A 16,692-nucleotide genomic window follows, 5' to 3' on the forward strand; every position below is an offset into this window, starting at 1 on the left:
GAGGCGTGTTATGGGATATTTGGCGTATCTCAGACTCACGTTGTGGGATCCTTAGGTGGTTTATGGGTCATCTATATTTTGACCCATAAACCATGTAGTCTAAACTTCACAGAAATGTTGGAAATGCTATTCCTACCATAAAAAACAAAAAAAATAATTTTTTTGACCCTTAAGGATATATAGAAAAATGTCCCACAACGCAAAATCTATTTTTAGAACAGTCGGTCTAAGTCCCTCGCTTTCAACATTTTGTGTATCTATATATAAATGTCAATTGGAATATCCCACAATACGGTGTAGCGATACACGCAATGCATTGTGGGAGGACAATGGCGGCGTTTAGCAGGGGTAAAGAGCTGTAAGACAGTAAGTATCTTGTTATTATTAGTAGAGCAATTGAATATAACACATATTTATGATAATTAGACGAGAGAACGAGGAACTTTCGAACTTGTTTGATCGTAAGCACAGTTTAAGGTTGGTCGCGGGTTTACTGCATAAAAATTCTTACGGGAAAACATGTTCAGAAAAAATTGATGTAATGTTCCTTAGAATTTGCGGCATATTATCTGAAACTTTTATTAAATTTGCCTACGTGAAGATAAGTAGCTTATCTTCTCTAGTATTATGAAATTCATAATTCTGCCCACAAAGTCAGAATGAACGGTATATTGATATAAACATTCTTCGTGCATTAGAATTAATATGCAGTAACTAGTGATGGGAATCGGTAAGAATTTCATAATCGATGATCGGGCTACTTTAACTAACTAATTATCAATTATAATCGGACATTTACAAAGTCTGTCAATTTAGTTTATCAAATGGTAAGAATGGATGAATAACCACTTTCTGTGGTGGTCCAGCTGTAGTTAGAATAATCTAACTGTGTTTCGGGACAAGCCCTAGTCCTTAGGACAATATTTTAACGATAGAACGTTCGATCTAGTCCAGCTGGTTCTTCATTCATTTTGTAGAATCCAAAGTATGTCCATACCCGGGAATTAGCGTTGTTACCCGGGTATGAATACAATGTCTGTTCATCTACGCCATTACGATACACAAATAAGTTAATAGAAAAGTCGCGGCTGGAATATTTGGCTTGAAAACTATTACGCTTGTAAAATAAAATAAATAACCCGATTAATCGGAATAGAAATTTTGTAATCGAGCGCTTGGATTATGCCAACAATCGACTGATTTTCGATTATAATCGATGATTGGAACACCACTAGCAGTGACACTGCGATAGATAATATAATACAAGTAATGTTAGGATGTTCAAGTTCATTATTAAGAACTCAAGTATAACACGGTAAAGGAAAAAAAAAAGTCCACCATTGAATGTTCTTTTTAAGTCAATCGCAATTCAGTATATAGTCAGAACTCTCAAACATTTGTTCTTTCTTGTTTTTTTTTTCTTTATTAATTTTTCATCATTAAAAAATGTAAAATACTTGCATTCAGCTTAAACACAGATAGCTTAATTTTGTTATAGAAAAAATTGTACTTGAAGTCTTGATACTTGTATTTCGTAATACGTGTACAGTATATTAATATCTGTTTAGAGTGCCATAAAGGTCCGATATGCTGGGTGTTTGTATGAATTCATTTTAAGGGGATGAAGGACACATGGTCACATGACTGTTTAACTACATCATAGTCTCCGTTTATATAAGTGCAATATGTGTAAAGCATTAATTCTTGTATAATTTTTTGACAATTTTTTAACTTTAATTACCATCTTATATAAAAAAATTAAAAAGTTTTTACGTTCTTGTAAACATTAACAAATTATGAAAAAGATTGATCCACTCCTCTGTTTCCCTAAACTGCGTGTCCAACAAGTCGGTGACGTCATACATGATCTGTTAGTACAGCAAGATCATACTCGGTGAACACAGGGGTGGTATTACAGTGGTTCCCGTTTTATCGAATAGTCAAGTTGTCAGCATAGTTTTATCCGAATAGCCGAAAATTAGAATAGCCGATTGCTCCATACCGAGTCCAAAGATAGATGTATAGAGCTACATGTATTGATAATACATCGTAGCTAGCAAATTTCAAGCTTGCACTTTTGTTTTCTTTTGACATGTTTACTTAATGACTTTACTAAAAATAATTTATTTCACTTACTTATGAATTTAATATGAAATTTTTTATCAAATAAATTGACGTATAGAGTATATTCTTTGATAGTTATTGCCATCTTTCTTCAGCACATGTTTACATTCCTTCTTCGATGGTCGCCATTTTGGAAAAGGAAGTAGACTAAATGCTTGACTAATAACCGTAAACTATTTTTCCCTGGATAGATTGTAAATTGAAAATAAACAAAAATATTAAATATATGTAATTGTTTCCTTTGGATTTGTTTCTTTAATACGGTTATGTATTTTATACTGTGTGTGAGTTTACCAGTCTCGTTCTTGTCTGCTGAAGAGAGATTTTGAGAGCCATGTCGAGAAAGTTGGTATGAATTTTGAGACATATTTTTATAGAACGAGCCATTTGTGATTTTTACCATAAATTTTGCACTGAAAAGTGAATAAATATTAAGCCAATTTACCAAGTTAAACGATTGAATAGGGTTATTTCATTATCCAAGCAAATTGTCATACACAAGCTAATCAGTTCAATAATTAAAATTTCACGCCGAAAAAATTGCAGATAACTGTCATAATTAACAAGTGCATCATTGAACCCAAGCTGATCACCACAACTGTAATCAAAACATATCTATTTACTATGCCCACTATTGACACAGGTAAGGTGCCTGTGTGCGTCCAGGCGTAACTAATCCCCTCATTGTCGTACTCAAGCCAGTCAAGGTAATTGGTGTCAAACTGTGTAAACAAAGGCTTCACATACGAAGGTGGAGCAGGGCTCGATATTAATTTTTTCCCCTTACTTGTCCAATCGGGCAAGTGACCAAGACATTTACTTGTCCGAACTTCAACTTCACTGGTCCGAAATTTGTTCAATAAAGATACAATACTGTCAACTTGAAAACTAATATAAAGTCCATTACATGTGATTCATTCGTGATGTTATTGATAAATACAACAAACACATAAAAACAAACTTTTATCTAGACTTTCTATCCTGACAACAACATAAATGTTCACAATTATCAAAAAGAACCTAAACTTCGTAACTTGACGTAACTTCATGCCCTCCTTTGCAGTAGTATGCAATTAGTGAACTTCGATCCCGATCAAGTGTGAACTCAATTACATAGCGATCCATATCGGGATCGAAGTTCGTTTTTTTATGTACTGCTTACGTCTTTACCGATGAACTTTCAATAGTCGTTCTTTTTATTATTTGAAGACTTCTTTATATTAAAATGCACTTGTCCAATCGGACAAGTGCCCAGCAATATTCACTTGTCCGTAATTTTTTTTCGCTGGTACCGGACAAGCGTTAATGTCGAGCTCTGTGGAGGTGTGAACAAAGTGCTGATTATCAAAAAACACTATGATAGTCCAAATTTTTGTATGGGATAAAACAAAATTCCAGTATTTTTTCATCAGAATATCAGGTGAAATTATTAATAAATATATAAGAAATGGTTTTGTGCTCTGATATTATATTGAAATAGCCGAAATATTCGTTAAACCGCTATCCGATTAAATGGAAGCCACTGTATTATGTAAAAGCAGTTCATAATCAGTATATGATGAAATATTTTGAGAAATGGGGAACACAAAAATTATTTTTGCATGGCTGATGACGGAAATCATATGTAGGTATATCTTATTTCGCTTATTTAGCTTACCTGTGACATCATAGTTGGTTTTTCTCGTAGTCGAGAAATGTAACATGACACATTTTTGTCATGCTTATGTCCTCTTTAACGATGTCCTGTGAAATAATGAGGTCAGCTTCATCATTTGAAATTTTTACAGTTATTCAATAATTTGAAGGATTTGCATTTCAACGTAAATTAAAAAATATTGAATGATAGAATTTTTTGTAAATTACGTTTTTTATTGTTTAAGTTGTCTTAAAAAGTGCGTAATTTTCCCTATCCAGATGCAGTGTGATAGACAAAACTTGCTTTTTTGAATTTTAAATCCTAGTTATACTCTGAAATAATTTAAAAGATACATGTCCACTTTGATATTTTTTACATATGCTTAAAAAATCCCATTAAGGACAGAGTAATTAGCCAGGAAACATGGAGAATTAAAACTCCACTTAGATACAGTAGGGCATAGTAATTGTCAATCAATATCTCCAAAATAAGGTAAGAAACCTAATGATATAACTGCTTTAAGATATGTGGGACATACTTAATTAGAAATATACAAAATATGAAAAAAATTGAATGACAAGTATTTTTTCAGCTCAAGGTCCTTCTCCTCCTTATTATAACATGTTTAACATGCATTTCACTGATAAATCAATTCCTTGCTAGCCTGCTTATAAATAGAGAACAACTTTATTAGATTCAAATACAAATATTTTTTTAAAAAAGAGGAAAATTCATTTAATTAAATTTCATCCATTTTTAGTGTTTAGGGTTGATGTTATCCTTAAAATAACAAATGTGTTGTTTTTTTTTGGCTGTGATGAGCAAACATGGTGCATTACACACCTTCTCTTCATTGCAAATTTATGTGCATACATACAGCCTTTCAATTTTTCAATGTAGCAATTTACTGAAACCGTTACTTTCATTTTGCATGCCATATTTTTAACACTGAATCAATTTGATTGACCTTTAGTAGTTTAGTATCATTTTCAATATAAAATGAATTCCATGCATTTTGCATCACATTTATTATGTTTTATAAGTTTGTTCTTATACATTACACATATAATCAGAGCAGAATTAACTTATAATCCTCTAGGTTCATACATACAGTGTGCGAAACTAATCTGGAGAATGAAATAGCCCATTTGACTATCTCATTTGAAATTGGGATAGACCGTAGACAAATAGGAATGTCCAAAGAAAGTAAATTAGGAAAAAATGTGCTCTTGTTATTGTTAAATTTTTTAAAATTTATTCATTTATATTCTTATTGAAGTATCTGCTATATATTTTCATGATTATCTAGTGAAAATTAAATATAATCATGCAGTGTTCATGCATTTCACACCCCAAAAAACTGTGCAATTATTCAGACTCGTCGTATATAAACTTCACTCTGCAGACCAGCTAATATTTGTGAAAGACACAAACTCTAATTTCATCTTTATAGCTTTCCCTTTTCTCGGATTCATTATTTTATTTTCAATTTTTTTGGTTGTCTTTTTGTTGATTCAATTTGTGTTTTAATGCAGTGCTTCCTGCAGTCAGGATTTGTAGCATGCCTGATATACATAAACAGCAAGCATTGGGTAAAAATTGTACACCACTAATTCATCGAAAGATGCACAATGTTATAAATTAATAAGTAAAGAGATTTAACAACAGTTCTTTTACCATGTAAAATATAAAAGTATTAAATTATTTTTTCACAATTATTTTGTTTATAATTATGTGTTAAAAATACGAAATGGTCATTCTTGTTCAATCTCATTTTACCCATGGCCAAAATTGGGATAGAGAATTCGGTCTGTTTCAATTCGGATCGGGGTAGACCAATTCAATTTGAGATAGATTCGGACCATCGGACAGGCGTTAATACTTTCGCACACTGTACATACGCCTCGTATGGACTAGATTCTATTGCTAATTAAAGTAATTTTCAGAGAAATAAGCAGGAAGCAATGCAACATCGCCTTTGTGATGTAACTCACGTCATAATCAAATGTGCACAAAACAACCACTCGAATTGTCTAAATTGTGTACCGAAATTGATGACAAAAGCAAACCCGCGACCTACCTTACAAATGACGGATGCTTCAGCCTGAAGCAGCTGTGAAGCATAATTACCAGCTTGTCAACCTCAAAAAAGCACATGCACCGATTCTGAATGCAGATGGCATACTTGGGGTGTTAGTTTTATGTTTATAGTTTCCATACATGTTTAGGCCAAACAAAAAAATATGTTTGTTTACTGTTACATGCCGAAATAAAATAGGGCCGATAGGTAGGATTTTTTTTATTTTATTGAATTTTTTTATACACAAATTCAAATGAATTGGTTGAAAAACAAGACAGTTTTACCATTGTGTGGTGCTTTACTTTTGTTTGGGCTTGCCATATGGCAATATCTTTCTTGCCAACTGCCTTACAGCTACCACACAATGAAAAAAACTGTCTTGTATTTCTTCTTTAATTCCATGTTGCACTAACTATTTCTAGTACTTTCGATTTCAAACGCTTGACTGATTAAGATGCATGTAAAAGTTAAACCGACGAATGAGTGACTTCTGGATTTTTACGACGAAAAAAAATTTGGGTTGCCTATTAGATATAGGGTCAGTCGGGTAACTGTAAACAAACATATTTTTTTTATTATGCCTTACCTCTGATGAAAGAAAGGAGGGAGAACATAATATAGGGCCTACTACAGAAGCATTAGGAAAAACCTCAGTTATAAAACATTTTTTTGCATTTGTTTGAGATTGGCATGATTCAATTCCCACTACGGTTATTTCTAGATATTTGTGGCTTTTCCACGTTGCATCTTTTGCCATTTGCTCAATTGCTAAGAGAAGTGTTGCACAACTTTTCATACAAACAGGGTTTTCTAAACATTTTGATCATGATCATAAAATTTTTTATGACCAGGACCTGGGAAGGGGCCATATCATGTGCTATATGTGCATACTGCCGAAAAATGGCCCAATGCATTGATGCACTGATGCCATGCAGCACAACACACATTGTTTTCTACTTTGTGAAGTTCATATCAGTCTGCTCTATCGGTACAGTATTCATCGTCGAAGGTAGATGGAATCTGTAATGTATCATATTAAAAAATTGGAACCGACATTCAACATATTTTACATCCATTGGCAAAGAAATGTTGAGTCATTTTGGATGGCTTACCACAGATTTACGAAAAAAAATTTTACCTTACAATGAAAAACCACATCATCGAAGTTTTTTATCTTTGCCTGTCCCTTGATCTCTAAATTGACAATTTAAAAAAAGTGTGTGTTTGGTTTAAATGTAATTTTCCTAAATACTTGCTGTGGTAGATGACGAATGATTTATGAATTTCTTAGAAACAGAAAAATCACTTTTGCTAGTCAATGTCGAATGATTTGTCAATTCCTATGGCATTCTTTAGCAACTTAAATTTAGGTGTCAAAGATACATGTATATGCATTATTATTAGCACAAAACTATGACATATTTTAGAATGACCTGAATATATTTCCTCTAGACCCCTTAAATTTCAAAATGACCCTGGTTAGTGGCTATAAATAACAGGGCCATTTGCCCGCATCTGTTGTTTTACCTTCCCAGGCACTGTATAACAACTTTTTTTACACTTATAAATAATTGAAATTAAATACAGGTACATTGATATTTTCGGAATTTCCCATATTTAACATGACAAGGATCACATCAACACATTGCTGTAAAGATCGCTGTATTTAAAGAGGTCTATATGCTGTTTGTTTTATAATTAAATGCATTAAAGTTGACAGTTTGTCAGTTATAATGCTATATTTTCTCACAATAAGCTAGCTTACAATTAAAAAATTTATCATCTTTTAGAAATATATGTATAAAAGTTCCCACAGGTAACAAGGACTTCCTGTGTATACTGTGTGTGTATAGGTATTAACACCATACACGATCAGCCTCTGGGAAAATCTTAGTCCCTCCCCTCACCAGAGAAAACTGTTCGGTTAAAAATATCAGCTTTTAAAACTGGTCGCTGAAGAGGCTACTTGTTCTAAAATGGTAGTGGCCCATACTGATTTTTAACAGCTGGTATTACAGGCACTTGTTTTGGTAATAAATTTTTCAACCCATAGTATGATGATAACACAAGGTATCCAAATCCATATTACATTGAGTACCCCCCCCCCCTTCCCCAAAATTGAACTTATTTACACTTTCAGAGGAAATGCACTGGCAAACTGTTTATTACCATTGTCCTCTACGATAATTTATCTACACAACTATCTATGACATGTTTGTCTTATTTATTAATTTTCTTTTATTTCCGTAAACAGTGTCAAAACTCTGCTCGCCGAGTGCAAAAGTCGACTTTCTTGTCTAGTCTAACTTTCAAGATAAATTTGTTGTAAAGTAAATAAAACTAATCTTTTAGTATATAATATAATTAAAACTAATTTGATATTGTATATTTAACAAGTAATCAAAACTAATTATATAAAAATATATATATATATTGTATACGCAGCTAGGTTTAGGACTCCCATACTTACATCAGCCTATATGCAGAGCTTCTGGAAATCGATTATGACGTCACAATGAAACTGAACAAATAAATCCTAAATACTAATGTTTTCTTTTTCATACACACTCAAATACAGTCTTTTCTCATAACATGATAAATATTGTAAACATAAATTGATGTGTAACTTATCATGTCATAATAACACTATTTGAATGTAGAATTTAAGCCATCTTGACCTTCCTGCACTGACTAAGATGACGTCACACCCTAGTTTGACAGACAGTTTCTCTGTACTTGAGGCGTAGATCAAGCTATTATTGTAGCTTGTAAATATCAAATTAAAATAAGTGTGATCTGACCAAAACTAAGTCATATTTTTGAATGTATTAATCAATATTTTATAGTCTAATTAGGCCTAAAAAAAATTGTTTGCTTCCTGTAACATTCCCAAAAAATCAAGGGTCGGTAGGTCGGGATTTTTTTTTTTTTTTTTTTTTTTGCTTATGGATAAAAGGGTCAAACATCCCCAGACTGAATTAACCAGGTGTTATATTTAAAGTGGACACCCAAAATGGCTGCTTAGCGGCAGAGAACGAAATTCTAAAAGTTGTGGGTGGAAATTGTTGTTACAATAATGATTACTCTTTATATTCAAGGTAAATGTTGACTAGGATGACATATTTTATATCTCAAATAAAGCTACAATTAATATTTTTTGAATAAATGGAATCAGCTGATCGATCGAACCAAAGAGCAAATGCAGATTTGGCAGGAAAAAAAAATCCGCCGGGGGATAATTTGAATGGGTCGGTCGGGTTACAGGAAACAAACTTATTTTTTTTTTAGGCCTTAAATTGAAAATGTGTAGACCTCATATAAAGCCACAGTAAGGCACATTTATACATTAACTATCTAGAATAACAGGCACAGCCCCTCGAAAATCTCAAAAGTTCAACGATATCTGCTTCACTATAATTTATGAATTTTTATACGCCCGTCTTTAGACGGAACGTATTATGTTATGGCGTTCATGTCCGTCTGTCTGTCTGTCTGTTAGCCTTTCTCGTGTCCGGCTCATAACTTTAATACTATTAGGCCTAGGATTATCAAACTTTGTCAGCTGATACTTCTTTGGTAGAAGGTGTGTCACGCACTAAAAGTAGGTCGTTCTGACCTTTAATTAAGATGCTATGGCCAAATATGGAAAAATCCTGTCCGGCTCATAACTAGAAAACTATTAGACTTATAATCATCAAACTTGGCCAGTTTATGCATCTTAGGTAGAAGGTGTGTCGTGACCTATTTCAAGGTCACTGTGACCTTTAATTTAAGTGAAATTTTTAAAAAAAAAAACTGTCTTTTTACTATTAAATTACACAATCCCAAAAAATGTAGAAGTGTTGCAGTATCCTTATTAAAAAGATGTTAAAATCAAGAAATACTTATTTTTTTCATTATATACTTTACAGCAATCTATAACAAATATAATGTTACAAGAGAAATTCCACCTCTCCCATGGGTGTAATTATCAAGCACTGGTCAAGGAGAATTTTGATAACAGAAAATTGCATGTCAAATTAGCGAGAAATTAGTTTAGTGTGAGGAGCTAACTGGTAGAGCATCTCTGATCAAGCAGGTGTTATCTATATCTCTTGGGAATTGGGCAGAGGAATCAGCCATGTTGGATTAAATAGTTTTTTGTGGGCTAGCCTAACTTTTAAAATGAATTTGGTGAAAAGTAATTAAAACTAATTTGATACAATAATTGTATAATAAACTAATTTGATATTGTATAATAAACTAATAGATAGTCCCTACAAATCTAAGAGTCAAGCAGAAACCTTATTAAAAATGTTGCATCAAGATTACAATTTTTTTTTCTTTTTATAAATCTTTGTAACAAATTGAAAAAAAAAAAATCTTTGTTTTCAAATTTAATTTCAGAATGACATAAATATTCATTTTAATTGCACTACAAAGCAGATAGCACAGATCCATTCATCCCTTGGGAGTAATGAGTGGACATGCATCCAGTTAAAGATTAATTAATGAGTTCAGTGTAGGAAGGCTAGCTGTTCTCAATCATTTCTGTTAGAGCATCTCTGATCAAGCAGTTCTTATCTGTATCCTTTGGGAATTAGACAGAAGAACTGCTGGTCAGTTTATAGCATATGTCATTTGATGGCCAGTCTTTTATTTTATAATTAAATTGGTATAGATTAAGTTGTTAAGACTAAATTGATTTTGTTTAATATGATATTTTTATTTAATTTTTTGAAAATATCAACTAGTAAATTTCAGAGCATCATGTCTCACAAATATGAAAGATCTGTGTGTGTGTCACTGTGTGTGTGTGTGTGTGTGGGGGGGGGGGGGGGGTGCAGATGGGCATTTGTCAAGCTCTAACACTACCAGTTGAGGATCTATAATGTAATATTTGTTATAATGCCTACACCACAGGAAATGTATAAACAAAAATTGTAAGAAATGGAAAAATCTTGGAAATCCTTGTATCAAGGTTGACTTTATTTTCTTGCACTCTAAACTGTTCGTGATAATTGAACAATATTTGACGGGTGTATCATGCTGGGGCACTTTATTATACAAAGGTAGTAACATCCCTACTACTTTGAAAAGTGCCAGGAGCTGGTTGTGCGCTGTTGCTTTTTTCCGTATTTTACCATTATTTCAATGCATATTATGTCAATGTAGGAAGTTTATCAAAAATTTTACATAATTCTCAGGCATGGGGAAGTTGCTCCCAGCACTTTTCAGGTTAAGGAATTTGTCTTAAAGAAAACAAAATTAATTTCATAGTGAAAAGATATCCGTATATCGTTGTACTTTATGATCTTTGTAGCCATACATATTTTTTGTAATTTTAAACATGTCACTTGACAAACAGCTGATGTAAGTAAAGTTGCTTTGGCCGAACTCGGCAAAGACCTCATATATATGAGGGTTGTCCCAGAAAACACAAACTTTTTGTATATTTCAGAAACTATTTGACCAGAACTAATAATTTTTTGCAAGTTGTTGGAAAATGATATTTTCAGTATTATGACAAAATATTTTAGGCTTGTGATGTCATTAATATGTAAAAACGGCATTTAAAGGGTGTTAAATATCGGTGGTCTGCACACTGCAGTTTATTGACTTTTAAAAGTAGCATTGTCAATGAATTTTTCTTTATTACCAGGCTATACGGAAATATAATGTCACAAACTTTACCTCCATAAATACTCTTTGATCTAGCTGATATACTTGTGTATGAAAATTCATTAATTTGATATCATTAATGACAAATATATGACGTTATATGCCAGAACACTTTTAATTAGATATTGTTAAAAATGGTGACGTTTAGTGATAATTTGGAGCACAAATTATTAAGCAGCACTGTCTTTAAAACGGGATAGGACTCTTGCCCATACGATGAAAGAGATATTAGTGCTGGAAGAGACATTTTGTAGACCAAAAGAAATGAAGACAAACTGAAAGTCCTGAGCTTTACGTCATAAGCCTAAGCCAAGGCCATCGTTAAACAATGTGAACTGTTAGGTTTATTATCGGAATTGAGAAATTGTCTATTGAAAGAATTAATTCCACAATCTTTTAGCAACACACGCCGTATTTGAGATGCATTACTTGGTAAATAAAATAAAATTAAATACTGTGCCGAATTTATGCTTAAATAAACTAATTTTATCAGAAGCACATTTCCAGAAAAAATTCACAAAAATGTTGATCATGATCTATGCCTATTTTTAACTTTACAGTATTAGTGAAACAAAAGATATTGAAAATGTTCACGTATTTCTGGGACAACCCTCCTACATATGCAAATAGTAGAATTCCCATTAATCAAAACTCATGCTGTAAAAAAAAAATCAACACTATATTCATTTTCTCGGAATATTTTTAGGCGTATTATTTCCTGTGGGCATCCTTAACCTTGCTGCGTTATATTTTTTATTTGGATTTTTATATCTTTACAACAAATTGCAGAGTGTCATGTCTCACTAGGATGACAATTTTTTAGAGTAAAGAATAACATAATTTTCTTGCACTCTAAAATGTGTACGATAATTGAACAATATCATACAGTGGCAGGGATTTTTATTACTCTTGCAAATTGTATGAAACAAAAATTATTTTTGGAAAAATACATTGTGATTCATATATTGTGACTACTATATTGTGATTGTTGCATAAAACCTGTATTGTTCCTGCAGTCCTAATATTTCATCATATATGTTATTATGTTTATATGTAACTTTAAACTTTTTATTTATGGTTTTCATTATCATTTTACAAGCATTGATGCATCTGACAGCTTCCAAAGGCTTGGAAAGTAGGTTAATGATGCAGCTATAGACAACCCCATCTTATGCATGTTATGAGAAGTTAAAAGTGTTTAACAACTACTCCAGGCTTTTTCTTTGCAAGAAGGGATATTGATAGAGGGAAGGAGATCAGATATGACTATGGTGATCCCATGCCCAATGGACAATCTTCCTTGGAGTTCATCACTCATCAGGTAAATATTTAGAATAATGGATTTTCAAATTTGATACGCTGCATCCTCTTTGTAGTGCATTTTTTTTTCAATGTTCTTGAGAGGTCAAGAGATGAAAAATGTTTTACCCAACAGTGTTCCAAGTCACACTTACTTTCAGGTCACTAAATGAGGACCTAAAAAAAATTTTGGCCACCATTTCAGAATATTTCACTTGCCATAATGAAAATATTTTGTGAATAACAATAGTAAAACAAGGAACTAACACCCTGTATGTTTTATGTCTTTACTAAATCAAAGATGTAAGGTATTACTGTGACTATAAACAATTTGCTAGGTTTAAGGAAATATTTTTATTAGTACAACCACCCTTATGGTTGTACAGTACACAGAGGAACACAAGAAGACTGATCCTAGAATTAAAATTTATTCAAAAGAAAATACCAAGTTTGACACTTATTGAGACAGGACTTTGCCAGCTGTTTGTCATGTTTACTTATTATTACATAGTATGTACCTAACCCATTAAACAGTCATTATTAATGCTGCCAAAACACTTAATTAGTTGTAATATGCAAGCAATTGACCAAATGTTTCAATAACAAGGTCAGGTTCTAAAAAGTTTATGATGTTTGGATGCCATTCTGTCAGGGACGTATAGTATAGGTCCGTGGTTCCATCAAACTGTATAAGTAGTCACTATTAAAGCATGCTGTCATAACATTACGACTTGATGATTAATGATTTTTTTTGCGGACAAACAGACAGATGGATGCACAGGGCAAAAACTATATACCCCCGAATCTACGATTACAAGGGCACTAAAATTGATGTTCAGCAGATGCAAGTTTCTGAAGTTACATCACGTACATTGAAATATATTAATTTGTGAACTTTTTTTCCAAGAATAGGAAAATAGCAATTGGTGAAAATGATGAATTAATTAAATTGATGGGGAAAAAACAACATCTTTTTGTGATCCATATTTTAGATAAGACCAAAAAAATAGTCTTGTTTCCTGCTACCAGCCTGAAAAAAAAAATAGGGTAGGTAGGTAGGAAAATTATTTTATTGTATATTTTCATTTTATTTTTTTTTTTCGACAACATTTTTTGGATATGAACTAATAAAAGATAAAATTAAACATGTCACAGGTCAATATTGTCTTTTAAAATCAAATTTCATGTCTTTTGACTAAACTCAAGTGGTATTCTATGAAAGTCCACATTTAAAACAAGAATTTCATGAAATGCTTGTTTTGTGTTAACACAGAAAACGATTATGGTGACAGAACGATGAAATTCCGGAAATTCGAGATTTTTTTCTTCCAAAATTTAAAAAAAACAAGACTATTATTTTTTTTTGGCCTAAATAAAGTAAATTATTGAAAATAATACCTCTAAGACAAGGTTAGAGTGATTATTATTATTGGATTACAAGATCACCTTGATATGAAATATATGGAGATAACGAACAGTATTCAAGCTCAAAAGTCCATTATACAATACAAAATAGGAGCAGAGCAAACACGGACCTCCAAACATCAGAGGTGGGATCAGGTGCCATGGAGGAGTGAGCATCCCCTGCCGACCGGTCACACCCGCCATGTGCTCCTTGTCATGATTGGGAAATAACGGAAAAATCCGTCGACAATTCAGTGTGTAAATAATGGTCTAACAATTAGTATGAAAAACGTCAGTCAGCATTTGACTCAATGATAAATTGTATTTGCTGACAAGGTCATTGTATCGACCATAGAACTTACAAAATGATGACTTTAAATGAGACAGCTGATATTTGATTATATGTACAGGATCACCTCTTTGCCTCATGCTATAATAAATATATTTACCTAGGTTACACATATCCTTAAAGTTCTTAGTATTGAACAATTGCAGTAATTTATACGTATGGATATTTTTTTTAAAAAGAAATAATTTGCATTGATAATCTCGATAAACAGGACATACTAGTAGAATGTGATATTCATCCTCGACACAAGTATGACACAAAAAAACATTTCCAGTGGGATCTGTTTGCTTTATTATATCCAGTTTCAATAGCTAAAAGGTGTGAAGATAATCTTAACTTTGATATACATTTTTGAAACTTAGTCAGAATTGAATTTCTTAAATAATACGGTAGGTAAAACCCATCAAGTAGATATTTATAGAAAGAACATTTCTGCGAACTTTGAAGTTTAGTATATTTCTTGTTTAGCCTGATCCAAGATCCTTTGATAAATTGTCATAATGGTCCTTACAATTAGGGTCTACCTAATAGGACTTCTCAGTTGATTGTACAATTTACACCTGGGTGACCATTGCCCTTGCTGTTTAGTGTTATATAAAAAAACAATTAGTTTATTTGATATTTTTTATTAATTTATTTTATGTTAAGAACATTTATTTAATAGCATGTTAAATTTCTATTCAAAATGCATCGAAATAGCATACATTAAAGGTATCTGAATGTAGTTGTAGGCATAAATATAATCACAATTAATTTTGTTTTGCACATATATTATAGGAAGCATTTTGGAGGCAAACCCTGTTGCAGCATTTCTACATGTTCCACAGATTGTACAGACTAGTCAGGACCTTGTAAATTCTTATGTTCAACAGCTTAGGCAATTTAGTACAGGTATGTGTAACTCTTCTGAAATATAGGAGGAAATTTCAATACAAGACTTGTAGCATAACTTATATTACATTGTCAGTTCTTCTTTGCATGTTCCTTAGAGTGGATTATTGAGGCAGACCCTGATGGAAAACTTGCACATGTTCCACAAACCAGTGAAGACCATTTTGCAGAATATAAACTTTTTCCGCAGATAAGCCAAGACCCTAATGGTGTTCATGTGTGTGTGGTTAATTATTTGCTCTGAAGCTGATATGTGGACTGAATATAAAACTGTCTTTTTCTACAGTTAAGTCCATCTTAATCTGAAAATACTACCGGTACATTTTGAATTATGCTTTATTATGCAGAAAAAAAAATAATTAGTTTCAAATATGAAAAGTCTGTTGATACACTGCTTTGCAATTCCAAAAGTGATAATGTGATAAGTTTTGATGTGAATATGTGACATGTGCCATTATCAATTTTCATAAATAAAATCAAATACAAAGGCCATTCCAATTTAATGTTTTGCTTGTCGGACCCGCACGCTGTTATTTGAACAAAGCTATACAAATAATATTAATTTAAATCTCCTGCACCTGGGAAATTCTGTGCCAGTTTCTGTTTTATTTCCGCTCTATTTTTTGGTAATTTAAATCTGTTTACTCTACAAATCAGAAAAAAGTAGAAAAAATATAATTGTCACTCAATTTTTTTCATGTTATGCCTAAAAATTTTGCGTACAAAAAAGTAATAATATTATTATTTAATCTCTTGCCCGCTCTTACTTTTTTCACCAGATGTGCGACGAACAAGAAATTAAATTCGCGTGGTGAAATTATGTTTTTTATTAAAACCCATTTAAAGCTAACTGTCTTATTTTTTGGATTCATGATGTGATCAATCGAGTGGCTTGCGTGATAATTTGCATAAACGCCGAAGGCGTTTATGCATAAAATTATCACGCAAGCCAATCGATTGATCATCGTCATGAATCCAAAAAACCTGATAGTTATTCCTTATATTTACATGCTCCTGATTCTGCAAATTCCCATGCTAATAGCCCCGCTTCTGTCTCTATTTGTCCCGCCCCGCACGTGATTTTTTTTTTAACCGCGCCTATCGATGAACTAGTAGATTTATGTAGAAATAAAGTATTTTTACAATTTGTAATTTTATCTCGGACAAAGACATTGGAAATGTAAATATTTATGCAATAAATGATAAATAAAGACTAAACAGTCATGTTCACAAGCCAGAGGTGATAAA

General features: G+C 32.3%; 1 long non-coding RNA gene across 1 annotated transcript; it reads left to right on the forward strand.

Annotated features, from left to right (window-relative positions):
• The first annotated feature begins 309 nt into the window (after positions 1–309).
• On the forward strand, positions 310–15,936 carry LOC133183421 (uncharacterized). The gene is made up of 4 exons (XR_009720637.1): positions 310–366; positions 12,601–12,822; positions 15,331–15,444; positions 15,543–15,936. It is a non-coding gene; the product is annotated as an uncharacterized LOC133183421 (long non-coding RNA).
• Positions 15,937–16,692: the final 756 nt, after the last annotated feature.

This window comes from Saccostrea echinata, unplaced genomic scaffold (assembly GCF_033153115.1).
Source record: "Saccostrea echinata isolate AGI-Se365-2 ecotype Australia unplaced genomic scaffold, CSIRO_AGI_Sech_v1 ptg000009l, whole genome shotgun sequence".
Lineage (NCBI taxonomy): Eukaryota > Metazoa > Mollusca > Bivalvia > Ostreida > Ostreidae > Saccostrea > Saccostrea echinata.